The sequence below is a fragment of the Camelus bactrianus genome, chromosome 25 (genome assembly GCF_048773025.1).
Source record: "Camelus bactrianus isolate YW-2024 breed Bactrian camel chromosome 25, ASM4877302v1, whole genome shotgun sequence".
In the NCBI taxonomy this organism is placed as follows: Eukaryota; Metazoa; Chordata; class Mammalia; order Artiodactyla; family Camelidae; genus Camelus; species Camelus bactrianus.
In genome coordinates this window covers 28,072,855-28,091,170 of record NC_133563.1, presented here as the reverse complement: position 1 = coordinate 28,091,170, position 18,316 = coordinate 28,072,855, and the positions used below count along the sequence as shown (strand labels likewise).

General features: G+C 43.3%; 1 long non-coding RNA gene across 3 annotated transcripts; it reads right to left on the bottom strand.

Annotated features, from left to right (window-relative positions):
- Positions 1 to 5,229: 5,229 nt before the first annotated feature.
- Positions 5,230 to 16,986, bottom strand: LOC123613530 (uncharacterized). 3 transcript variants are annotated; one of them, XR_006720890.2, is made up of 3 exons: positions 15,358 to 16,966; positions 11,195 to 13,075; positions 5,230 to 5,740 (listed from the first exon to the last, which is right to left on the bottom strand). It is a non-coding gene; the product is annotated as an uncharacterized LOC123613530 (long non-coding RNA). The 3 variants fall into 3 exon arrangements; XR_006720891.2 differs by having other exon boundaries at positions 5,230 to 11,328; positions 12,595 to 13,075; positions 15,358 to 16,938; XR_012502276.1 differs by having other exon boundaries at positions 5,230 to 13,075; positions 15,358 to 16,986.
- Positions 16,987 to 18,316: the final 1,330 nt, after the last annotated feature.

The following is an 18,316-nucleotide window of genomic DNA, read 5'->3' as shown; positions in this document are numbered from 1 at the left end:
TAAAATCTTACCTGCTTAAGATAAACACATAAATGCATATACTCAACGTGGTTTCCGGGAACAGCAGAGAAGGATTAGGAAACAATAAATGTGATTTCTCTGCAGAACCTGGAGGGCTGCCTGTTTACAGACGTGGCAGGTCATCTCCAAGAAGGCGGCCAGCAGCGCTGCTCCTCACTTCAAGAGGTGGAGCCTGAAATCTCGGTTGACATTAGTGACTGCTTAACAAATAGAATGTGGCAGAAATGATATTCTGGGACTTTCAAGGGCAGGTCAGAAAAAGCCTTAGAGCCTCTGCCTGAATCTCCTAGAACAGTCACTCCTGGGATGCCTCAGAACCCAGCTGCCATGCTGGGAGAAGCCCAACTGACTTGGAGACGACAAGTGTCAGTGTGTGCCCTGGTTGACAGTCCCAGCTGAGCTCTCAGCCCACAGTCAGAACTGGCTGCCAGCCGGATGAGTGAGCCTTCCTGGATATTCCTTTCTAACCCAGCCCTCAGGTGACTGCAGCCACCGTAGCAGCCTGGCCAGTACCAGGTCTACCAGAAGAACCACCCAATCAACTACCCGAATTGTAAGAGAGAATCAGCATTGTTTTAAACCAGTAAGTTTTGGGCTGGTTTGTCATAAGGAATACATAACTGAAAAAAAAAAAAAGAGAAAAAGAACATGATTGCCACTCTACATTTGCCAGTTATTGGAAGATAGTAAATCGACTGATTTTATGTATATATGTTCATCCATTCATCCATCCATCCATTCATTTATCCACTCTTCTACCCACCATTCTATCCATCCAATCTATTGAACATCTACGGTGAAAAGGACAGAAGTTTTTTTTTTTTTTTTAACTCAACAAGTATTTAATTAGAATTTGCCTTTGCCAGATATTGATAAAGGAGTTATAAACAGATAAGCAAATGAAGTGAAATCAAAGGAATCAGACAGATCCGGTACCTGCTCATACTCTAGTGGGGGAAGAGGGATAATAAAGAGATACCGGAATGAACAAATGGTGTAATTTAGTCCTTTAAATAATGATGTACTATGAAGGAAATATAACAGCATTACAGAACAAGGATTATCTGACGTACCAGGTAAGTGTGACTGTTGCACATAGGGCTCTTAGAGAAAGGCTCCCTAAGAAAGTGGAATCTGCATGGAGACTTGAATGGCAAGGAGACAGCCTTGTGAAGAACTGGGGAGAGGGCAGCATTTTCTCATAAGAGAAAACAGAGTAAAGGCCCTGAAAAAGGAACGAGACTGGTATGGATGAGGGATGGCAGAAAAATCAATATGGTGGAACATTTGAATAAGAGGAGGATGGAGAGGTAAGAGGCAGTGAGATCATGTGGGCTATAAAGAGGATTTTGAATTTAATATAACATATACGGGAAGCTCTTGCAGGATCTTAAGCAGGGGAGGAGCATGATCTGAATGTATTTTCCGTAGATCATTCTTCCTTCTGTATAGACAACGAACTGTGTGGAGGAGAAAGGGTGGAACTGGGGAAACCACTGGATGCTCCTGCAGTGGCCCAGGTGAGACCTGGCAGTAAGGTGAGCCAGGCCGGCAGCCGAGGGGGCGGTGCAAGAAGGTCCTGTTCAGAATGTGTGTTGGAGGCAGAATCGACAGAAGATGCTGATGGTTTAGATGTGGAGTGTTAAGAAAAGTGAAGAATAAAGGATAATTCTTCAAATTATAGACTTAGCAGCTGGGTGGATTAGTGGTATCACTAAATGAGATGGGGTAGATGGAGAGAAATGAGTGTGTATTGGGGGCAGGCAAGTTCTCTTTTGGCCCTAGTAAGTGCAAAAACATTAGGCATGCTAATGAAGGCATTGAATAGGCAAGCGAAAACACAAGCCTGGAAAAAAGAGGAAGCATTTTGAACTCGAGTAGTCAGCATGTCAATTTTATTTAAATTTATGGCTGTGTTTCCCCGAGAGCATGTAGACTGAGAAGGCAGCCAAGCACATTGCTTTGTTTAAAAGTTGTGGACAAACAGAGAACCTAGCAAGAGAGATTCAAAAGAAGTAGCCAAGTAGGTGAGAGCAAAACCAGCAGAATGCATCGTCACAAAGCTAAGAAAAGAGGATCTTTAGGAAGGGAGGTGCGCACAACTAAATGTTCAAACGATGCTTAGAAGTTAGTAACATGAAGACAGGGGATTACCCATTGGATTGAGCAAGGGGGAAATTGTTGGTGACCTTGACAAGAGTAGTTTCAGTGGGGTGGTGGGGACAGCACCTACCTGATAAAAGTAGGTTGAAGAGAGAAGGGGAAGTGAATAATTGGAGACGGACTGCAGAGTTTACCTTTTTAATAAGTTTGTCTTATAGAGAGAAAAAGAATGAGGCAGTTGTTGGAGGGGGACATGGGTTAAGGGAGATATATGTTTTGTTAAGATGGAAGAAATTATAGTATATTTATATGGTAATTGAAATAATCCAAGAAGGTGGAGAAACACTTGATACAAGAGGCAGGTGAGATCATTTCAAATGCAAAATCCTTGAGTAGTTAAGAGAGGAAGGGGCCTGGAGCATAAGTCCTGAGGCTGCTTTGACAGGAGCAGGAACTATTTATACATGTTAATAGGCAGGAAGATAACGTAACAGGAACAGAAACAAGCAAGCTAACGTTGTGCTGATGAGAAGAATTGGTTGTTCTTATTTGATCTAATCCGCAGGCACTCAAGGCTTCGTAGGGGAGTTCAGATAAGTTGCCAAGGAGATAAGGAGTATAAAGGGGTTACAGATGAAATGACAGGGAAGTCAGAAGGGAGGAACACATACTGCTTCCACGATGGGATTTCGAAAATAGATTTTTGATTTCTCAAATGTAAAAAAATGTCTCTTAGATTTAAAGGTCTTTAAATTGAGCCTATCAATAGTAGTTACTGATTTGGTTCCCCTGCCTTCCCAACACACATACATAGACATGTTCAAATACTCCTATAATCACACGCATATTGTCTTTCTGCTCCAAAAAGGCACCCGATCCAGCCTGGGCCAATCATAATGCCTCATAATCTGGGCCTTTGAGATTGGACCAGGGAGGAGCACATGACCCAGGCCAGGCCCATCAGCATCTTCCTCTGTGGTCATTTGAAATAGAAACTGGAGGTGGGGATCTGTGCATCTCTCTTTAACCATGAATGCAATTCTTTAAAAAAAAATTTAGATTATTTATTTTATTGTATTATACAGTTTATTTTATTTATTTTGGGGGGAGGTAATTAGGTTCATTTATTTGTTTACTTCAGTGGAGGTACTGGGGATGGAACCCAGGACCTTGTGTGTGCTCAGCATGCGATCTGCCACTGAGCTATACCCTCCACCAAGAATGCAATTCTGAGTCAGCCTCCGACTGCGCTCTCTACTGCATGAAGAAGCCCCTCTTAGTGGCAGTGAATGAGGTCAGCACATTGGTAGGAGCAGAGCTGAGACCAGCAAGGAACGTCTTGGTAGAATTTTGGTGCTGGCTGAAATCCTGAATCCCATCTTCCTACAATCTCTTTTATTCTGCTCTTTTTACTTAAACTAATTCAAGTTGAGTCTCTGTTGTTTGAAACTCAAGGAATCTGGACTAACAACCCCTAGCACCTGCAGGGACAGTCACACTCCTGTTCCTGTGGCAGCCATTACCCGCTCTTCTGGCTTTCTCTCCAGTGGAGCGTTGTCACCAACACGATGACTTTGCTCAACTTTGGTTAAGGAGAGTTGGAACACGGAGGAAAGGTAATTCCCATTCCTGGCCTCACATTTGGGTGTAAATTTACACATGCTTCTTTTTGCTTTTGCAGCCTCTCCCTGGCTCCAGGACAGGAGCTGGTAGCTGCGTACACAGAGGAAGTAAACTCTCTGGGTGGCACTTTCTCCCGCTCCTCCTTCTATGGAAATTTCTTTGAGTCACATTGTGGTAGGAGCCTCTGTAGGGATTGCCTTGAATCTGTGATGGCCACTCTTCTTCCTGAGGCACCTATTGGGATAACCCAATCTGGCCTTCCTTTTAGGCTTCCTTTAAGGCTGCTATCAGCATCAGACATTTGGATTCGGATTAGGAAATTCTGTCTAAAGGCCACCACCCACCAGGAGGCTGCGGCTGAGAGGAGACAATAACCCCAAGATGCAACACTGGACGAGCATCAGAGGGATAATCAGCCTGTCTCTCTCTGGAGCCCTTCCCCATGTTCACACCTGGATGGAGATGATGGAAATCAGCAGTGCCAACTGGCCTGGGAAAGCAGAAACTCCTAACTCGGTCTAGGTGTGTGTGGGTTTGTCTCCCGAGGACAGGGGTCAGTGTGGGCCCTACAGCCCATCCAGGGTCCTGTAAGAGGAGTTCCAAGAGAAGCTGCCTGGGGCACAGGGAGGCCTTGGACAGCCCGCCACCTTAGTTCTGATGTTAAGCTCTCATTTCACTGTAGCCTAACATAGACAAGAAAAAAAGATCTTCTTCCTCCCAATCCAGAGTTGGGAAAATAAGAGTCACTTTTTGATTAAAAAAAAAAACTTAAGTTGGTGCCCCGTTCTGAAGGGGAACGTGGCTGGAATGTCTGAGGAGTTGCCAGCACCGGCCAGGGAGGGTCAAAGCACAAGTTGTCGGTTACCCTATTATTACAATTTCCTGCGAGTGTCTTTGAGTAAACAGTCACATTGGCTTCTCTGACCTACTGTGTGGTGCTCAAGAGGGGGCATCGTGCAGGCTTGAGATGAAGTAGGTGAGGAGAGGACAGTGCCATCCCCCAAGGCCAGGGTGGGGTCGCGTCAGCGGCCAGCGTGGTGGCCTGGAGCCTGAGCCTGGGGATGTAGCTGTTTCTCATGGGCCATCAGTGGCCACCAAAAGGCAAGATTAAGAGCTTTCTGCCCTTCCACACATACGAGGCAGCTTGGGAATTCTAGTTTCCGGCAATAAAGTGGTTAGGACTCTGTGCCACCATAATTTGAGTGATACTATTATGACTTCAATTTTTTGATTTAAACCACTGATTCTCAACTGGGGGTGATTTTGTCCTCAGGGGACATTTGGCCATGTCTGGAGACATTTTGAGGTGGGGGAGTGCTATGAGCCTCTAGCAAGTAGAGGCCAGAGATGCCGTGAAGTATTTGATGATGCACAGGGCGGCCCTCTCCGCGACGAAGAACGACCCAGTCCCAGTCAGCAGTGCTGACTTTAATAGTGCCTGACCTGAGAAGAAACGGAACAAAGAAAGCATTTGGGTCAAAGTTGTTTCATTATTTTATTTTAATTTTTAATTCTCTAAAAATTGGAATGTAGTTGATTTGCAATATTATATTAGTTTCAGTTGTACACCGTAAGGACTCAATATTTTTATAGATTATACTCTGTTTAAAGTTATTACAAAATGATGGCTGTGTTTCACTCTCTGCCCTTCCCTCTCCCCACTGGCCATGACGAGTTCATTCTCTGTGTCTGTGAGTCTGTTTCAGTTTTGTAATGTTCACTTGTTTGTTTTTATTTTTAGTTTGCATGTGTAAGTGATACTGCAGAGTGCTTGTCGTTCCCTGTTCACTCCTGTTGATCTGTTCTGCATCACGACCAGGTGAGCCCCCGCCCCCCGGAAGTGCCCCCCACGGCTGCGGGAGACTCAGCTTTCTCGGGGAACTGGGCTCCAGGATGGCAGAGCTGAATTTAGAACGTGCCAGGCGGAGATCCAACCTTGTTTACATTCTTGCTGGCAGCTCATGAAGAAGCGGCTGTGTACTCCAGCCATCATCTGAACCAAAAATAACACAAGAAAATGATTAATTTCATCTAAAAATAGGCGGGTGCTAGCGCCCTCAGCCACGATGATCAGGCTCTGAACTGACTGCTGCCGCAACCGAGTGGGACTGGGAGCCAAAGTGAGGAACTGACCTGAGCCGTAGCATCGTCTCCTCCTGCTTGTTCTGCCGTTTCTTTTCTTTTCCTCTCCTGTCTCTTCCTACCTTATTCCTATTTTTAACTCCTTCCCCCCCTCCCCATTTCATTCTTGTTCTCCGTGGTTCTCTCCCTGCCTTTCCTACCTTGTTCCTATTTTTTTAACACCTCCCCCTGCCAGCTTCACTGCCACAGGGTCACCACCTCCTCAGTCTACAGTGGATCCATCCAGTTGTTTGGAGCAGTTTCCGACAGGAGGATCTGTGTCCATTTGTGGCACGTGACATAATGTTATGTGGTATGTGGATGACTGTTAGCTATGAAGAATCAATTGCCTGAATGTTTTTTTGAAAGAAGAAAATTCAGTACCTCCAATTAGTGTTTAAGATGATGAGACCAAAGTTAGGTTTTTAAGCTACAAAAAGTATCTCAATTTAAAGATAAAGTTATATATACACACACACACACACATACATACACACAACCAAATCACTTTGCTATCCACTTGAAACTAACACAATGTTGTCAATCAACTATATTTCAGTAAAAAAGGGGAAAAAAGAGAAAAGTAAGTAAATACTGCCTTATATTAGGATGAACCATGTGAAATTGCTGATAATTGGCCGCTTAAAAAAATATTTTACTATTGTATTATTTTAATTATTTTATTTTGGGAGGAGGAGGTAATTAGGTTTATTTATTTTTAGAGGTGGTACTGGAGATTGAACCCAGGATCTCGTGCATGCTAAGCATGCACTCTACGACTTGAGCTATACCCTCCTCTTTTAATTGGCCACTTTTTTTTTTTTAACATTTTTTTCTGTTGAGTTATAGTCATTTTACAATGTTGCGTCAAATTGTGGTGTAGAGCACAATTTTTCAGTTATACATGAAGATACATATATTCATTGTAATTGGCCACTTTTGACTTACAAAAATGACAATTTCACATGATTTCACCTAATAGAAGAAAGCGCACGTTCCTCAGCATATGAAGAGTCCCTTACTGTCTGGCCCCAATTTATCTTTCAATTCTGAGTGTCCAGTTTTTCCCTCGATGAACCTTCTGCTTTAATTAGACCAGCAAATATTAACCAACAGGCAGCTGCAAACTAGGCGCTGGGCTAGGTCGTAGTGTTGCAGGGATGATGTGAGATCAGCAGCTCCTATTCCAAAGGAGCCTGCTGTTGACAGGAGGAGACAGATCCATGGTCTCAGGAAAAACAGAAGTATTAAGATGTGGGTTTCAACTGGGCGTGGTATTGCCCACTTAGAGATACCTGGAAAAACGCATGAAGATTTTTGGCTGTCATGATTGGGAAGTATGTTTAGGGAGTGGGACTCAGACATGCTCATTTTCCTGCTCAATGAAGAAGTGACCCACCCTAAGTGCCAGTAGCAACCCCCGAAAGGCACTGATGGGAGCTACTGGGGACTCAAAGGAACAAGGAGAGCGGCATCTTGCCAAATCTGGGAGTTCAGAGCAGTCTTCCTGGAGGAGGTGGCGTTGTGCTGAGTCTGGAAGGAGGAAGGTCTGGTTTGTGAATCAAAGTGGGAAAGGCCTTCCAAGCAGAGGGAAAACACAAATTATTTTAGGAGATTTGAATCAGCTTAGCTCCTGTTTGTTCCTCATGTGGTTTCTACTGTGTCCTGTGTTTGGACATTTCCATTCTCTAGGAGATTTTATCTCAGTCTTCAGAAATTGTTCCCATCCTTCAGTAAGTGGCTCATATCCTATTTTCTTTAAAAAGTCCTCTTATTGATTCAATTAAGGGTGATTTCTTTCTGGGCCTTTTGACCCCAACAACACTCCTTGGCGTCCTCCTTTCTTCCCTCCCTTCCTTGGTTGTGATATTTGTGAAAGGAAGACATGTTTCATGCTTCTTGTTTTTGAACTTGGCAAGGAACAACCAATAAATAATATTAAATTTGTCTTGCAATAGCTTATGTTGGCAAGTGCATTCTGTTTCTTTTTAAAGACAAAAACGTATTTATCAAATTTGCTCCTCAGAATGGCTCAATGAAACCGTTTTGCAGATACTTCAATCTTATTGTGTAGGTCAGTAATTCTCAACTGGGGACAATTTTGCCTCCCAGGGAACATTTGATAATGTCTGGGGACATTCATGATTATCATGACTGGGGAAGGAGAGCTCCTGGCATCTGGTGTGTAGAATTCAGGAATGCTACTAACTACCTTACCATGTACAGGACAACCACCCATGTACAGAGTTACTTGGTCTGAAATATCAGTGGTGCTGAGGTGGAGGAACTCTGGTGTTAATTAAGAAATGCAACTAACTTCCTGAAGGCTGTGCAGCAGGCTGGAGACAGAATTTAGGACATCAGTACCATGAGGGAGTGAAGGAAGAACAGACTCTGGAGACTGGTGACCAAGTGCACAGTGTGACTGACTCCCTGGAAGGTCCCTGACTTACATCTTACACTCCTGCTTTGTCCTCCATTGTCTTCTTCTAGCCTCAGCTGAATCTCTAGTTGCCATGTGTCTTTATTTTGTCTATGGCATTGGGTATGTTCTTTAAATTTCAAGTCTCAAAATCTTTATTCATAAGCCTAACAAAACCTCCATCATGGAATAGTGAGATTAAATGTGATAGTATACATGGAAGTGTGCAGGTGATGTTCATTATGTACCTACTGTGTGCTAGGTACCACGCTAAGCTCTTTGTAAGTATTAAGTCACTTACTCCTCCCAATAATCCTGTGGGATAGGAACTGTTATTAGTTCCATTTTACGGATAAAGTAACCGAGGCTGAGAGAGGTTAAATAACTTATTGTAGTGAATGGATAAAGAAGATATGTGTGTAGTGAATGGATAAAGAAGATATGTGGAATACTACTTGGCCATAAAAAAAGAATGAAATAATGCCATTTGCAGCAACATGGATGGATCTAGAGATTTGCATACTAAGTGAAGTAAGTCAGACAGAGAAAGACAAACATCATATGATATCACTTATATGTGGAATCTAAAATATACTACAAATGAACTTATTTACAAAACAGAAACAGACTCACAGATGTAGAAAACAAACTTATGGTTACTAAAGGGGGAAGAAGGGGAAGGGATAAATGAAGTTTGGGATTAGCAGGTACAAACTACTATATGTGTATAAAATAGAGAAACAACAAAGCCCTACTGTATAGCACAGGGAACTGTATTTAATATCTTGTAATAAACCATAATGGAAAAGACTATGAAAAAGAATATATATGTATAACTGAATCACTATGCTGTACACCAGAAACTAACACAACATTGTACATAAATGATTTGTCAATTAAAAAAAATAACTTATCATAGTATCACAGCTAGGCCAGTGGTGTAGCTGAGATTAGAACCCCAGATCCACATGCTGCGCCACCGTACACACCACACAGTGTGCACAACACACTTCTGATTTGTGCCCGGGCACCCTCGTCTTCTGCTTCTTCCCACCAGCCACTTCATTCCTCTGCCCTCTGCTGTTAAATGCTTGCAGGATGCTGTGGGGAGAAGGTCCCTGGCTCAGAGCCCACATTTCTACTCCATCCAACCCACTTTAAGCCTACACTGGGTCTCCAATAGCCAGGTCATTTCTCCTTGTTCTCTGTATCAGTAAGACCCAAGCTGTGACCTGTTCTAGCAATCCAAAGGATAATCAAGGAAAAGCAGCTGGCTCAGATCCACTCAGCTAGCCACAGGGGTTTTTAGGGTCTAATAGACTTCTAGCCAGGGCCGCCATAACGAAGTTCCCCAAGCTGGGTGGCTTACAACAAGAGGAATTTTGTTTCCCAGTTCTGGAGGCTGGAAGTCTAAAATCAAGGTGTGAGCAGGGCCATGCTCCCTCTGAAACCTTAGGGGCCCCTTCCTTAGCTCTTCCTAGCTCCTGGTGACACTGGCCAGCTTTGGCATCCCTTGGCTTGTGGCTCTATTCCTCCAACTCTGCCTCTGTCGTCACATGGCCCTCCCTCTGTGTGCCTCCGTGTGGGCTCTCCTCGTTTTGTACAGGCACCATCCATCCTGGATTAGGGCCCAGCCTATTCTGGTATGACCTCATCTCGTTCTAACAAATTGCATTTGCAGTGATCCCATTTCCAAAGAAGGTCACCTTCTGAAGTACTAGGGCTTACGACTTCAACATATCTTTTTCTTTTAGTGGGGGATGCAAGTTCAACCCGTAACATAGGACACACTTCTGTCTTTGTCATCCCATGGAAGTTGGGCTCTGCTCATGGCTTGGCCACCTCTGAGCCTCCCTCTGCCTTCCTCAGTCTCTCTCTGGAGGACAGAGAGTATGTCTGCAGCTTCTTCATCTTCAAGGAAATGAGGTACCGCGTGTCCTTGTCAGAATCCCTGCTATTTCATATGTTAGGTGATCCAAATAAATGAGCTCTTGAATAAATACCATCTGGCCCCGCTGAGTCACTTTCTCAAGTGGTCCCTGTCACTGCCTCCCATCAGGGGCATCCGTCTCTGCTGATGCCATGACTACCAGAGCGCGTGGGTAGAGCCTAGCCTGCCTCCCACCCGGATCCCATTCTGAGCATCGCAGGCTTGAGAGGTACCCCCAGGAGGTTATGATCCAGTCTTCCTCAAATAGAACCATGTTGCTCAGAGTCTCTAAAAGAATGTTACAAAGGTCAGTCCTCACTATTCTTTTTCCTTGTCTTCCTTTATAAAAATGTTAAAAGTGAAACAAAGAGTTTATTACAAAGGCTTTTGTGAAAATTAAAACAGGAAAAGATTCACTCATATTCTCCCCATGCCTAACAGAGAAGAACTGTTAGAAACCTCATTTTCCAGTTTTAGTTAAAGGCATGCATAGTTTTACATTAACTGCAGCATATATAAAATGTTCTATTTTCCCTATTTTCATATTATTTTTAAAGGAAAATTTGACATTGCAACATGGTCATTCTAAATATGGCAAGATATTTCCATTGGATTTTTTTACCATAATTTAATTAAACGAAACATTTTATCAGGCATATAAAGTTTGGGGATTTTTTTTTGATTAAATAGCAAACTGCAAATATGCTGCAATAAATTTCTTTGGCCAGATTTTTTCTTTTTCTTTTTCTTTTTCTTTTTCTTTTTCTTTTTTAATATGTGCCTTGGCATGATTTGCCAGGAGAACTCCTTGGTCAAAAGGCACAACTAAATGATTTTTCCAATATATTTGTGTTCCTTTTCCCCTCTAGTCATACAAGCACTGGGCTTTGTGATGTTAAATTTTCTCTAAAATGATTTCAGTGGGTGTAAAATTGATGTCTTAATACATCATAACATAGTCTTAATTTGCATACCTTTGGTTAGCAGTGAGAGCAGACTCCTTTAAAATGCATCTGATTGTCTCTTACTCCTGATGCATAAAAGAGCTGTTGGCTGATGCTTGGGCTCAGGTGACCTCTAGCCTTGAATCCCTTCTAGCGATCCACACCTGCAACAGAGAGGACAAAACTTCTCCTGCTCCACCTCCTCCTGTCTCTGCCCTTCTAGCCAGCTGCCCAGGGCCTCGGGTAGCTGTGGGGCTGTGGAGTGGTCTGTGCACTTCAGCTCTGCTTTTTCTGTGGCCCAGACTTTCATGGCCCAAATGGACAGGAAAATAGTGAGTCTTCACTTATCAGATGCTTGTATTAAGAGCGGTGGGGGCATTCACTCAAGTTCCTCCAGCTACGCTGACTATAGGTTGCTATTAAAAAAGCAGATAAGAGTTTAGGTGGTTTGAATTGGGAAGCTGACACTATAGTACCGTGTCCTCAAGTCAAAAATCAAAATACACTAGCATCGAAAAGTAGACCTGTGGGTCCCAGTTAACTGGATTCTAAATACAAACCTATAATAAAGTTTTGCTGGGAAGGAGAAAGGGCCAGAGAGACAAGGAAGACATGAAGGAAGGATGAAGGTGTGTATCAGGCACTTGGATGTGCAAGGCTGGGCAGACATTCCCGCAAAGGGCCAGATTCTAAGTATTTTAGGCTTGTGACCAAACGGTCCATCACAGCTACTCAGCTCTGCCATTGTCACACAAGAGCGGCTGTAGACAAGTCTTAAATGAAGGCGTGGCTTGTTCTAACTTTACCTATGGACACCGAGATTTGAATTTCATCTGATTTTCTTGTGTAACAAAATATTATTTTTCTTTCGATTTTTTTTTTTTTTTTTTTTACTTTTAGCAAATGCAAATGCAAAAACCATTCTTGGCTCACACATCATACAAAAACAAGTGGTGGTCTGGGTTTGGCTCATGGGATGGAGTTGGCTGATGGGCTGTAGTATCAGAGAAGGGACGATGTTGTTGGGAAGTGGCTTTCAAACTGCTTTTGGCAGGAGACTTGTTTTAAAATCCTACGTATATGGTAAATGAAAGCATCCCTGCTCTGGTTAAAAAGAGGAGAGCCTTCCTCTTTCTCTGCTCCCTCCCACACCTAAGGCAACTTCTGGATCACCGCTGGTTGTGGAAATTAGGCTGACCTAGAAACCCTGAGACCAGATGTTAGTCATTCTGCTGCTCTGAGCACCTTGCATGTGATGGGTATTCATTAAGTTCATTAATCCCCGAGGAAGGGGCCCTACAAACAGTACGGAAAGATGATTTAATCCTAAGCCCCCGAGATGAGTGCAATAGTAATCAAATCACAGAAGTAAAAAAGAGTAGAGAATGTTTTTTTATAGACAATTTTTAAAAAGTGACTCTGTTCCTTACAATGGTGGGAAGTCTTCCTTGCAGAGCCGACAACCGTGTAGGAGTCTTCCGAGAGAAGGAAGTGAAGGGAGAAGCCCGGGCAGAGGGAACTACGTGGGAGAAGGCCCAGAGGTAAAAAGTCATTAGCTGCAGGTCGTGGCAAGTGATGAAGCTGAAAATGTAGGTTGGAACCAAATTGCTCCAAGCTGGGCAAAGGATCCGGCATGTGGACAAAGCAAGATGAATGTAGAATTTCCCGGATTTTAACATTCTGAGGGCAGATGGTGGGATGGCATGCCTCTCTGAAGTGGCGGAGAGGCACCTGCAACAGGAGGTTGTCGAGGTGAAGGGCAGGCGAGGTGGCTGTTCTCTTCCCCTTCACTGACTGCACTGCCTCGGGCTCTGGATGCCTCCCTTGGTCTGCTGAGATGACAGGCTCCTCCAGTCCTTCAGGCAGGAACTGCTGGCAGATTTGATCCCAAAGGGTGAGTTGTTCTTGGGACTAGGGATGACAAAGACACTCCTGTCACTGTGCCCAGGAGGGAAGTCTCGCTTCTCACACCAAGATTGCATCTGCCCTGCTGTCTCTCCCAGACACTCCCTCCCCAGTAGGAAACCCTACCCGCCCCTGCCCCCTAGTCATTTGACTAGAATGGGAGCCTGTCATTTGCATGTAGCTTGCCTTGTAGGTTACAGGGCCAGAGTTGACTTCTCACAGCATGATTTACATGGCAGGCCCTTCTGTGAAGTCTCAGGGACTGTGCTGTGCCCAGAACAAAGATTTGCAGCCTGAGGTACTGGGATGGCTTAAAGCTGGCTTATTCTAGAGAGATCTTTGTTCTCTACACACAGGTCCACATGGTTGTGATCCTAGGGAGGTCCGCTGACCTCTCATGGTCACTATTCATTTCTGGAGACACTTCGTGTTCCAGGAGCTAAGCCACACACATTCTCTAAACATTTACTGGAAGAATAACAGACCAAGTGACAATGAATGAATGAGTGAATGAATGAATGTTGTCATAAAAAAGAATATGGACTTTGGAGTCAAAACTAGGTTCAAATTCCAGCTCTGTCACTTATATGGGTCACCTGTAAGGTCACAAGACTTTCTGCCTTTCAGAAGGGCCTTATCTGTAAAATGAGGCTCTTACTTTTCCGAAGAGCAGAGGAAACCGGGCACAGACGTGCCCTTTGCATGATGCTCAGTGCTTGCCGGCCTCTCCAAAACAGCAGGTTTCCTGCAGACCAGTGGTTTTCAACCTTGGCTTCACAGTAGTGTCATCTCGAAAGCTTTTAAACTTGCTGACACCCGGACCCCACCCTAGACCAAGTGATTCAGAATAGCTGAGGACAGAGCTGTGGCATTTGTGCTCTTTATCAGCGCCCCCATGGAGATTTGGCTGCGTAAGATGGCTGAGCATTATTCTTATGGAAAAGTGAATGGCAAACGTGTCTGCACATTAGACTCACCTCTGAAGCTTTTAGAAAATACTAATGCCTGGGACCTGCCTCCCAGAAAGTCTATTGTAATTGCTTTGGAGCTGGGGTGTGGGGGAGGGTGGGTCTCAGTATCAGGTTTATGTAATAGCTCCCTGATGAATCTAATATACAGCCAGGATGGGAAAAAATATAACATACAACCTTCCTACCCATCTATCCACTTACTCCACTAACTCATTTTTGTGACGATAAATTAGGAAGACTATTTGCAAATCAGAAGTGATCGCTTTTTCTTTTAAGCTCTCACCACACTATCCTCCCATTGAGTTCATTCATATATTTTACAGTTGGTTGTTTAGAAATCTAACCCCTATTAAAAGTGTGAGCACCTTGCGGAGAGGGTATGAGCTGTGTCCTTCAAGGGTCTGGCGCGGTACCTGGATGAGTAGATGTGTGCGCTTATCTGTGGGAGAGCTGAGCTATGAACAGGCTTGTCAAAATGCTCCTGTCCGTCTTGTCCATCTGTGCAAATGGAGCTGCGAAAATCAGCCTCTGCTAGGATCTATCTTCTAATAAGATCGATGCATCGGTTAGAACCACCCAATTATTTACATATGGGCACATGACAAATTTTTATTTTTCCTTAAGCTAAATGGGTCAGATGATATTTTTACACTGTGCGTGTGTAAATACATATATTTTAATCTATATATAATATAGATAAAAATATATAATCACATCTGGGAGTAGAGTTGACTTAACATACACCTTTATTCAGAGACTCAAATGATGTCTCCCATGACCCACTTCCTCTTTCTTCCATTGTCAGAATTATTATCAGACAAGTACTCCTTCCTCATTGTAGCAAGGTGGTTGCTCAGGAACCAGATTTTAGGTTCTCTCAGGTTCAAGTTCAGCAGAATGAGCTAGACTCTCTGAGAAGTCTAAGCAAAAGTCTGATGGTAACACTTTGGCTCTGATTGGATCAGGTCGCCATCCTTGAATCTATCTTTAGGGCCAGGGAAAATAAACGTTGTGATTGGCATGGCTGATGGGGTTCCTCGCCTAAGACACATGGCCTGAGACTGATGGTGCGTGGCTTCCCAGAGAACAACCAGAAGATGGTCATCTAAAGACACAATTGGATGCTTGGCCACAAAATAACAGATACTCACAGATACTCAGAATCTGTTTAGTCAATTTATCTAAATACAAGTTTTAAGTAGGAAATTTAATAATTTTTTTATCAGAAAGTAAAAGATGCTTTATCATGTGCATAAGTATTCTCATTCATATTTTACATCCTAATCATAAAGAAAATTCATTATAAAAATTACTCACCTGTACACATGGTACATTTCAAAACATTGTGCCAGTGTGAGATATTGCTGTTGCTGTTGACGGAGAACGATATTATTTCCAGATCCTTCCTGATCACTGCCTGGCTTTGAGGGAAGCCAGAGACGCCATGTGGTTCTAATTTCCACACAGCAAATATGCAAGAGAGAAATCCATCCACCCATCCAACAAACATTAACGACTACCCTTTTAACAAAAATTACGTGTTTTAAGTACTCAGCTTCCTGAGACAAATAAGATAAAGCTCCTTCCTCCCGAAAGCTCCGAGTCTCAAAGGGACAGACATTCGTGAACTACCTATCACAGAGCAAGACAAATGCTTTGCTCGAGGGATGAACAAAACGCTGTGAGAGCAGAGAGCAAGCGGAGGACTCAGCGAAGAGAGCAGTGAAGCAATCTGATTCTCAGGAGAAAACCTGCACTTAACAGGTGTAGATGTCACTTTCTGGAGTTTCTTAAAACCTCCCGTCTGTGGCTTCCTCTCATAGGAGGAGAGCTATAGCCCTCTCTTACTCTACTTGTTTTGTCTTGTCTTTGCAAAGCCTAACAACCTACGTGGAGTAGCACGAAGGAAGCACTCTTAAAAAAAAAAAAAGAAAAGAAAAGAATAGACAGTCAGCAAACAAGAAATCTATGCCTCTGACAGATCTCTGGCCAACTCATGTAACAAATGTCTTCCAGGGGTGCAACTGGGTATGTGCAATAAAATGTAAGAGGGGTGGGGCATCCTTCTTTGTTGGTACCGTGCCTCACTGGATGATTTTGGAGGACAGGAAAGACGGATTCCTCCGATTCCAACGTCAACTCTCTACCTTTTCCTTAATGCTTTGACATTCACAGATAGGCCTTTAAGCTGCTCTGTCGGTCATTTCCCCCTCACTGTGGCCTCACAAGGGGACTGCTCAGAGGTGAGTTTGGAAAGAAAAAAAGTATTTTTATTCTACTCACTTAGCATTTATTGAGTGCCTTCTGTGTGATGAATCTTTGCTAGTATTTGGAGATGTCGAGATGAACAGGATACAGGCGCATTCTCTGGACTTCTCGGTCTAATGGGAAAATGGCAGTAACCAGTCACACTGCAGGATGTAACGGGCAAGAGGTGACGTAGCAGCGTTTCATCCACGGTGGGGCTAGCCTACTGGAAGCCGTGGAGTGACCCACGTGTCTGCCAGTGCTGGCATCTCTCTAGAATTTTGCTGCAGTTGAGCTTAAACTGGGAACCCAGGCCAGTTGCAGTGTTTTATATGGTCCTGGCATTTTTTTCTAGAGAAGTGATCTTGGGATTTTTACATGCTTTATTCAGGGAAATGCATCTCTCAGAAATAATCCTGAAAATGACACCCTGGTGGAGTTAGGTAAAATTGAAGATTAGTATATTGGAAGTTTCGACTAATGAGGATAAGATTCAGAAGATATCCGAAATCAACACTGAAGAACTTCAAAATAAATATCTGAGAACCAGTCTTATTAATTTTAAAAGTCTTCCCTTCCAAGTGGAATTTAAAATGGCCAGGAGCAAACAGGAGAGAGAATTATGTGAGGCAGATTTTTCTTTTTATTGAAGTATAGTCAGTTTACAATGTTGTGTTAATTTCTGGTGTATAGCATAGTGATATATATATATATATATATATATATATATATATATATATAAAATCTTTTCATTTCCCATTATAGACCATTACAAGGTATTTAATATCATCCCCTGTGCTATGTAGTAGGACTTGTTATTCATCTATTTTATATATAGTTGTATATGTAGTAAGTTAGTATCTACAAATCCTGAACTCCCAATTTATCCCTCCCCATCTGCTTTCCCCTCTGGTAACCATAAAATTGTTTTCTATATCTGTGAGTCTGTCTCTGTTTTGTAAATAAGTTCATTTGAATCCTTTTTTAAGATACCACATGTAAGTGATATTATATAGCATTTTTCTTTCTTTCTGGCTTACTTCACTTAGTATGATGATCTCCACGTCCATCCATGTTAATGCATTGGGCATTATTTTATTTTTTATGGCTGAATAGTATTCCATTGTATAAATACACCACAACTTCTTTATATAGTCATCTGTCCATGGGCATTTAGGGGGTTTCCATGTCTTGGCTATTGTACATAGTGCTGCTAGGAACACTGGGGTGCATGTATTTTTTGGAATTAGAGTTTCCTCCACATATATGCCCAGGAGTGGGATTGCTGGATCATAGGTAAGTCTATTTTCAGTGAGGGAGATTGTTTTTGAAGAGCTGTTGAAGGCCTGTGAGTCCCTCGCTAAGGAGGTGGGTTGGGGGTACCTGTCCCTCACTTCAAGCCAAGTGAAGGGGGCTTCCACTAGACCACTCAGAAAGCTTGATGCATGCACCTAAGAGTTGTGGATGAGTTGTGAATTGATGAGTCACTCCACCTAGGGGACTCCAGCATGAAAGAGAAATGACTCCACCTTCCTGAACACAGCCAATGGGTCAGGGGCAAAAGATGCATGAGTGTCCTCCAGTCAGATGTGGACACACAGGAGAGAGAGCTGGCCTCAAGCTCTTTTGCTACCTACCATGGGACAAGCTGGTGTGTGTGTGTGTGTGTGTGTGTGTGTGCTTGTGTGGAGTGGGAGCAGATGCAGAACTCAATCCGTGGGCTTGGATGAGTCTACGTTCCATATAACTGAGGCCGCAGTAGGCAGGTTTAGTTAGTGCATAGGCTCATTTTGGTGCTGAGCTTCCAAAAAGTATAGAGTTTCAGAGGGTTTATCTGTTGGGCCCAGAGAGAACAAAGCTATTTGGCAACAGTATCAGCTAAGTAAGACTTTCTTATTCCCCTTACATCTTTCTTCCCTCCTCCACCCTCAACTGAGAGGGAAAGAAGATCAAAAATACCAACTGGCTGCAAAGAAGGTGGCCAGTGAGAAAGTGAGAAGTGATACTTTCCAAGACAGGGCACCTGCCA